Source organism: Arachis stenosperma, chromosome 6, assembly GCF_014773155.1.
Source record: "Arachis stenosperma cultivar V10309 chromosome 6, arast.V10309.gnm1.PFL2, whole genome shotgun sequence".
NCBI lineage: Eukaryota > Viridiplantae > Streptophyta > Magnoliopsida > Fabales > Fabaceae > Arachis > Arachis stenosperma.
In genome coordinates, this window is record NC_080382.1 from 46,380,635 (window position 1) to 46,388,789 (window position 8,155).

General features: G+C 33.7%; 1 long non-coding RNA gene across 3 annotated transcripts; it reads left to right on the forward strand.

Annotated features, from left to right (window-relative positions):
* Positions 1-331: 331 nt before the first annotated feature.
* LOC130936053 (uncharacterized) lies at positions 332-4,084 on the forward strand. Of its 3 annotated transcripts, XR_009068045.1 has the most exons (6): positions 332-721; positions 1,334-1,392; positions 1,818-1,972; positions 3,298-3,385; positions 3,462-3,504; positions 3,853-4,074. It is a non-coding gene; the product is annotated as an uncharacterized LOC130936053 (long non-coding RNA). The 3 variants fall into 3 exon arrangements; XR_009068043.1 differs by lacking the exon at positions 3,462-3,504 and having other exon boundaries at positions 348-721; positions 3,853-4,084; XR_009068044.1 differs by lacking the exon at positions 3,462-3,504 and having other exon boundaries at positions 348-717; positions 3,853-4,084.
* The last annotated feature ends 4,071 nt before the right edge of the window (positions 4,085-8,155 follow it).

Here is an 8,155-nt window from a genome sequence, read left to right on the forward strand (position 1 = left end):
GTGTAGCCTTAGGTATTATAAAAATCACTTATAAAACGTAGCTGAATGTTAATACCTATGGATTCACTTTTTGTGTCAAAGAGAATGCTTTTTGAGCGTAGCCTGTTTATTAAGTTTTGGGAATGCTTCAAAAGTGATGCCTAATGCCCTAATAAGCGCTTTTCCCTTTTTTTTTCCCGATCCAAAGCAAACTCAAAACACTTGGTGAAACTTTTGTTCCCTCCAAAGCTCATTATCCTCTTTCTGAAACTCACAGCACTTGGTGAATCACAGTGCCTTTATCCCCTTTCTGGAACCAGACGAATCACATCGTCTTTGTTCCCTCTAAAGCTCATCACTCATCATCGCGAAGAACCCTCTCTGAAATTTTTGTTATCAAATGCCTTTATCCCCCTTTCTGAAACCCTCTCAACATCGCGAAGAACCACACGCAGCACTCACTATCGCCACTGACCGTCGCTCCTCTTCGCCCTCCTGCACTGAGCTGCGCCACTCTCAGCATCGTCATCTTTGCGCTTCTCATCGTCTTCCCCTTTCAGTTCGATCGTCATCTCTGTAACCATCACCTTCGCCATTCTCAGTTTCTCACCGTTGCTGGTGACCGTCGCCACCCAGTAACCACTCAACGCCAATCACCGTCGCTGTTGCTGCACTAATCATCGCTCTTCTTCGCCATTCTTCTCATCATCGTCTTCTCTGTGCTGCTTACATCGTTGAGTATGTATGTATTGATTTGTATTTGGTTCTACAATTTCAGAGTTTTAGGGTTCCAATTTTTGGGGTTTTAATTTGGGGGTTTTAATCTGTGAAATATGGGTTTGTAAATTGTGATTTGATAATATGCATGCTGTTCTTGATAAAGATGCATGGATTAATAGATTATTTTTCTGCCTGTTTTGTACTTATAAATAACTAACTCATTCGGGGGAAATTATTTCTGATATTCTGTTATTTATTAAGAATTAGAATGCTCATGATAAGACACAAGTAAAAACTGGAAGAAGTTAGGGAAAAGAGTATTGGCTTTTACAACAATGATGAAAATCTTGGTTCATTGAAATATTAATTCAATTGGACACAAGGGAAAACTTAAGAAAAATTTTTAGTGTGGTGAAAGACAAGGAAAATCACCATTCTCCTATGTGAATAGAATTGCAGCATTTGCAGGAAAACTGTTGATTAGTGAAAAATAAATTCAGTTATTAATGAATTCTAACCTATGACTAGAATCATATTCAAATGCTGCTGCACCTATAGACTATAGTGAAATTCTAACTAAAAGCATGTATCGAAGCTCAAAAATTATATTCATTCATATGATTGCTGATTGCAGATCCTTCTTCACGGGGCATCTACCTGAGGGAGGCTAGTGCTTTCCAACAATCTACTGAGGTGAGAGCATAATCAGCTTGTTGTCCATTGATGATCAAAGCATATCTTTAGGTAAGATATTTGAAAACTGTGATGTGAAAATGGATTAAAGATCGAAATGTGGGAAAACTAATAAATGATGAGTGATGACTGTGCATTTTCTAATTCTAATAAACTCTTGGATGAAATAACAAAAAATTGTTGAATTCATGAACAATATTAGTGTACCTTCTGAGGTGATAAAAGGACAAGAGTAGTGTTTCCTTAGATTTAGTTTGTTAACAGAAATTGTTGATGAGGCATGTAATGAAACTTGATAACAGTCTCACAATTGTTCTTTTGCTGGTGTAATTGCTGATAAGTGCAATGTTGTTTGCCATTCTAAGTTAATTGTAAATTTTAGTTTGTGCTCAAATGGCAATTTATTTTATGACTTGTATTTACAGTGGACAGTGGAAGTTGATCCAAAATTTCATGAGGATGCCAACAAAATTGGAGAATTGGCTGTGTTTGAGGAGCACATTGAATTACATTCTACAGATAGCTCAGTTGTGAAAGCCCCTGATTATCTACTGCTCACTAAGAATGGTCGTACCTTCAAGTTAGTCAATGTTCCTTCACCGTTATGTTTTCAGTTTTAGGGTACATGGCCATTTATTTAAAATGCAAGTGTTTTCAGTCAGGTGTGCTTTAGTCAATTAAGTTTATTTCTATGCTTCTTTCTGCTGGTGACTTAATGGTTTTCAAATTTTAAGATTATGTATAATGCATTGAGATCATGTTGTGTAGGCTATTTTCCAGTTGTCTTTTATTTTCTCTAATAAAGAAAGTGTTATTGGACACCTTACTTTGTCTTGAAATTGTTTTATCATATGGCATTTGTCGTTCTGGTCGAGTTTCTGTTCTCCAGTTGTCTTAAAAGCAATAATTGTGTTAAAATTTTTTGCTTCATTACTCCATTACGTGTTTCATTATATTTGAATGTTTAGATTGTCTTTTTCTTATTATTCTGCTACTTTTGCATTTGTCTTTACTTAAGCATGTTTAGGTGTACCAATTAACAAAAGAAAAATAGAAATTTTGTTGATAGTTTAGACTTAGAGTATTTTGATTGTTTACTTGTTCAATTGCTTTTGTGTTTTTGTTCATTTATATATGTTTTGTAGGACTCATGATGACCTTTTTGTGCTTTCCTATTCTCTCTTAAGAGTAATTTTATTTTATCATAACTTTTTAGTAATTCATTATGCTTATAAGATATTTTTGAAATGTAAAGTTTACACAAACTGAGACTAACTTTTTCCTGAAGCACTGAGATATCCTCATATATGAGTTGGTTCTGCAAGTTATATATTACATATAAGTAAAATCAGAATCATCATCACTATATATATGGCCAAAAACACCCAAGGTTTGCATGGTTTTACTACCCTTCATGATCTAACTTATTTGAGGGCAGAATCAAGCTGCTGTTCTAAATTCTGAAGCTCTTTTAGACTTAAGCATTGCAGATCTTGTCCCATAAAATTCCAAAAAAAGAAAAATTAAAAAGCATATAATATAGGAACACAAACCCTTGCTTTTACTTAATTATTTTCTTTGATACCTTTGATTTCTCTCTAAGACTTCCACCCTTGCTTTGAGCCTTGCATATTCTGGAGTCCAATTTTCCTGACAGCGTGGATAGATATGAATAATTGAATAATCGTAGCGAATTAATAATAAGTAATTAGATAAAAAAAGTTAAACAATTCATTAGAAGAGTTAAATCCAAGCAATAATACTTCAGTTGTATTCATTATTGTCCTATTGTTAGAATCTTTGATAGAAATCAAGGGATTGCTGAGTGAAATTACTTGTTGTGTTTTCTTTGGTGTTTGCTTTGTACTGTGCTACATTTTCCTTATCTTGTTCCTCTCTTCACAGCAACATTTGGATTGACTCTGAGTATGCACCATATGGAACCTCGAGTGTATATTGGGTGCATAAAATCCGGCCCTGTGCTTGCTCAGAAGTAAGAAAAGCTTCGCTTTTACTTTTTAGATAAATTAAATTCGAATCCATTTTCTAGTGTAACTGTTTTACCACAGGGGAGTGAAATATCATAAACATGAATACTGGAAGTTTGGTGAGGTAGGAAACAAGTACTTTTATTCTGTGAATTTACTTTTGGAATTTCCACTATTGGATCATTGTTTTTGTTTTTGAATGTTGGATGATCTATTTTGTTATGGTAAGAAATATGCATGCTGAGATAGAGATAGGAAGCTTGCGCGATTTGTTAATAATGTTGATGGTTTGATTTATGAGCTTATTGATTGTGTGCTCCTTTTAGTGATTTTGCACTTGAGCTGTTTGATGAAATGCGCAATAGGCTTATACATGTAAAATCTTGATATAACAAAAATTCCATTTAATTTTTATAATTACGAATGTCATTATAAATATTCTTCTAACTACTTTTCTATATAATTATGCAAGGTATCAATGAAGATTATGCAATGAAGATTAAGCTGATTATAATTGTGGTTTATTGGCTAAGATAGAGTACTGTTTAGAATCTTTATATGTATGGTGACTAATGACTTTTATTAGAAAATACTTATGTACGTAGGATATGCTTTTTTGTAGAGTATTACTAGTAAATTCTAAGTGATATTATGGTTATTTTGATATGGCTATGCTTACTTTAGTGTGAAATGTATGAATTTTTACAATTAACTTCATTCTAGTACTTTTGGATCATTATTATAAATATATTTTGGTTAGAGATAATTTTTATTATTTAAAGAAATTATTTAGTATAATTATGTATTTATTTTTATTTTATAATATTCAACTCATTTAAATAAAAATGCAGAATTATTATATATGTAATTATATTATTAACTATTATGTTGTATTAATAATTATTAGAAAATTATATATATATATATATATATATATATATATATATATATATAGAGAAAGAAAAAAAAGAGACCTAAGGCTACACTTATATATAGTAGTTATAGTATATATTAAAAAAAAAAACGAGGGACCTAAGGCTACACTTATAAAAAGTAGCCATGGTATACAATGTGGCTACGCTTTAAAAGTGATGCAGTAGCGTTGAAAAGCGTAGCCTATTCTGGCAAAAATGGAAGCTGAAAAGCGTAGCCTTTGGTCCTGGACAGCATCACTTGAAAAGCGTACCCTATTCCCAAACGCCAAAAGCGTAGCCCTTGGTGCAGAAAAGCGTAGCCTTTGAGAATAGGCAACGGCCGAATAGGAATCACTCCAAAAAGCGTAGCCATAGCCCAAAAAGCGTAGCCGTAGCCTAAGGCATCATTTTTTTTCACTTTTGGCTACACTTTTCAAGTGTACCTGAATGGGTATTTTTCTTGTAGTGAGCAATCCTTTTTCAGACTGATTCAGATTTTTGCTCAGCTCCCTCAATTTCAGCTAGAAAATACCTGAAATCACAGAAAAACACACAAACTCATAATTTTAGATTGGTTGGAGTTTTATGTTTATCAAAAAGAAAATAGTACTATCTCTCTTCAATTGTTGTAAAAATAGTAGACATAAAAGAAAGTTAAAACATGTATATATCCATGCACCAATTAACAACATTCAAATAGATATAGATATATATGGCATCACCACCTAATGGCTCGAGTGAGAATTAATAATACACAGGCTTATATAATTACATTCATTCAGTTCAATTATTATGTTTTATTAGATCACCTCCGATCTAATCCTGGGCTATGCAAGGAAAACAGAGATACTGCCAAATAGATGAAGGATGAATCACAATATTAGTCAAATAGCATAGAAATTTAACACAAGGGTTTAAAGCAAAGAAAGCTTACTTACTTCTTCACAAGTAAATCCACTACACCTGAAATGTAGTAAGTAGTAACAGTAAATAGATAAGTATTCTTTCACAGCCTTGAATTGTCAAATTTATGCTCCAATATTATAGACCCTTCATTTTAATTATTGCAATGAACAATAAATAAGAGACTAATAACTTTTACTCTTGTATCTCTTTCTCTCTAAAATATATTTTGATATCTCTATATAAAACCCTTCATATCTCGTGAGTTGTGGGACAACAACATACAAAGTCGGAACCAGATACAAACTCTTTCCAACACAGGTTTCATATACCAAACTATTACTTTTTATTCAAACCCTTTTTAGTTTTTAATTACCCCAAAATATGTCATATTGAAAAGAGGTTATTTAATTATTATTTGTTTCTAACATGTTAGCTTGTAACTACTATTTTTTCAGTCTTTCTCTGGAGTAATTCATGCTCCTCAACATCCTGCTCTGTTCTATGAATAAGATATTAGAATACAAAGCAAAGGGACTGGCGTGTTTACTCCACAGTCCTTATGAATCCTTATGCCACAAGAATCAAACTCAAAAATTCATAATGCAGACCCAAAAACAATAACAATTTTAAGTTACAGCATATGACTGAAAACAGAATCAACTAAAAAAAAAGACACAACTCTATTTTATAACATCATCATTCAACCTTTGATTCAATCTACCATAGCATTTGTCTTATATATACATTGATCAAAAGGTAAAAGAAGCCTTTTCCAATTTCAAAAAAGAATTTCTTTCATTTTTCAAAGGGCTTTGAGTGTTGCAGTAATCATCAAAGAACCTTTTGTTATGCTTCCTTAATGACATTGCATTTCAAAGAACCATATATTCTATTTAGTATCACAAACCAATCAACAATAAGATTAACAACAATGAATCAACTATTTTACAAAATTTTTTAAACCTAGCACAAACCTTCATGCCAATAAATTATAGCACAAACATAGTTTAGGAAAAATAAATAAATAACAAATAAAAGATCCTTACCTGAAGAAGAAGACTCTGTGCTTGAAAAAGATGAACAAGGTTGCAGAAGACAAATTAAACTCTCTTTTATGGTTATTGCTGAGACGCGAGGAGGGAGAGAAGCGAATGAGACGACACGAAAAGTAAGCACCACTCGAGATGATGAACACGACCAGGAAGCACGAATAGGAACCGTGAGCTGTGATGATGATATGAACGCGAACGATTTCCTTCTAGAATAAGGAGCGCGGTGGTCATGCAAATCAAAATCGGCGGCGAGGCGGCACCGACACCAGTGGAGCCTCCGTGAATTTGAAGAAAAGCCTCGCTAGGGATTGGTTTTCATGGAGGAGGGGTTTCTGCTAGGGTTTGGTTTTGTTTGAAATGAATTGGGAAAAATCTAAAAAGCAGGGTTGAAGTGAAATTAACAAGGGTATTTTGGACTTTTCACTTTATTATACACATTCCATTCCCATTGGAATTATAAAGATAACCAAGGGGGAGATGGGAATGAAATGGGTTGGATTTTGATTCCAGAGAATAAAACATACCCAGGAATAATTTTTTAAATCTTGAACCAAACATGGGAATAAAATATTCCCATCTCAAAATTCCTGGGAATACACTTGTATTCCCTCCAACCATACACACCCCCAGTGACAAAGGATTCCTGGCATTTAACGCCAGCCAGGGTACCTGGCTGGGCGTTAAATGCCCAAATTGGCCAACAAATGGGCGTCAAATGTCAGAATGGATACCATTCTGGGCATTTAACGCCAGAATATACTGGGGGAGTGATTTTGCTTTCACTTCAATTTTTTTTTTCAAATTTTCATGTTTTAATTCATAATTTTCTGCATAAATATGTTACAAATTTTCATCTCTCAAATTCAATTTTCAAAAATTTAATAATCTTCTAAATTATTTTTAATTTTCTTTCAAAATCCCTTTCAAATCTTTTTCAAAAACTCATTTATCTTTTCAATTTATTTCCAAATATTTTCCAACTCATCATATCATCTTTTCATTCTTAGATGCATCAACAAAAATTCAGATTTAACTTCTTTATATTTTTTCCATATCTTTTGAATTTTAAAATCTCATCTTTTTCATATCATAATTCATCTTTTACAAATCATATCTTTTTCAAAATTTTCGAAATCCACCCCTTCCCTTTTAAATACACGTTCGGCCATCCCCATACCTCCACCATTCGAATCTGTCTCCCCCTCTATTCCTCTCCTTGCTCAAGGACAAGCAAACCTCTAAGTTTGGTGTATTTTTCCGTGATCACTGAGCAAAACCTCACCAAGATCATCGCCCCTAAAGGAAAACAAACCACTTTAAGAGGCAAGAAAGAGAATAATCCAAAACCACTTTGGAATCAAGAGAGGTTCTTAACCAAAGAACATGCAGACCATTACCACAAAATAATGGGTTTGAGGTCAGTGATCCCGGAAGTTAAGTTCGATCTGAAAGAAGACGAATATCCGGAGATCCAAGAACAGATTTGAAACAGAGGTTAGGAAATCCTAGCTAATCCAGAGACAAAGGTGGAAAGAAACATGGTCCAGGAATTCTACTCAAATCTGTGGCTAACAGATAAACAGATAATGACGAGAACTGCCTTCCATACCTTTCGAACTATGGTCAGAGGGAAGACTATTTACTTCCACCTTGACAAAATAAGAGAGGTCTTCAAGCTGTCTCAACTACAAGATGATTTAGAATTCTTTAATAGGAGAATGGTGAGAGTAGATAAGCGTTTAGACCAAGTTCTAGAGGACATATGCCTCCTTGGAACTAAGTGGATAACCAACTCAAAAGGTGTCCCAAACCAACTCAAGAGAGGAGATCTCAAACCAGTCGCTAGGGGCTGGTTGGACTTTATTGGGCATTCTATACTGCCCACTAGCAACCACTCTAAGAA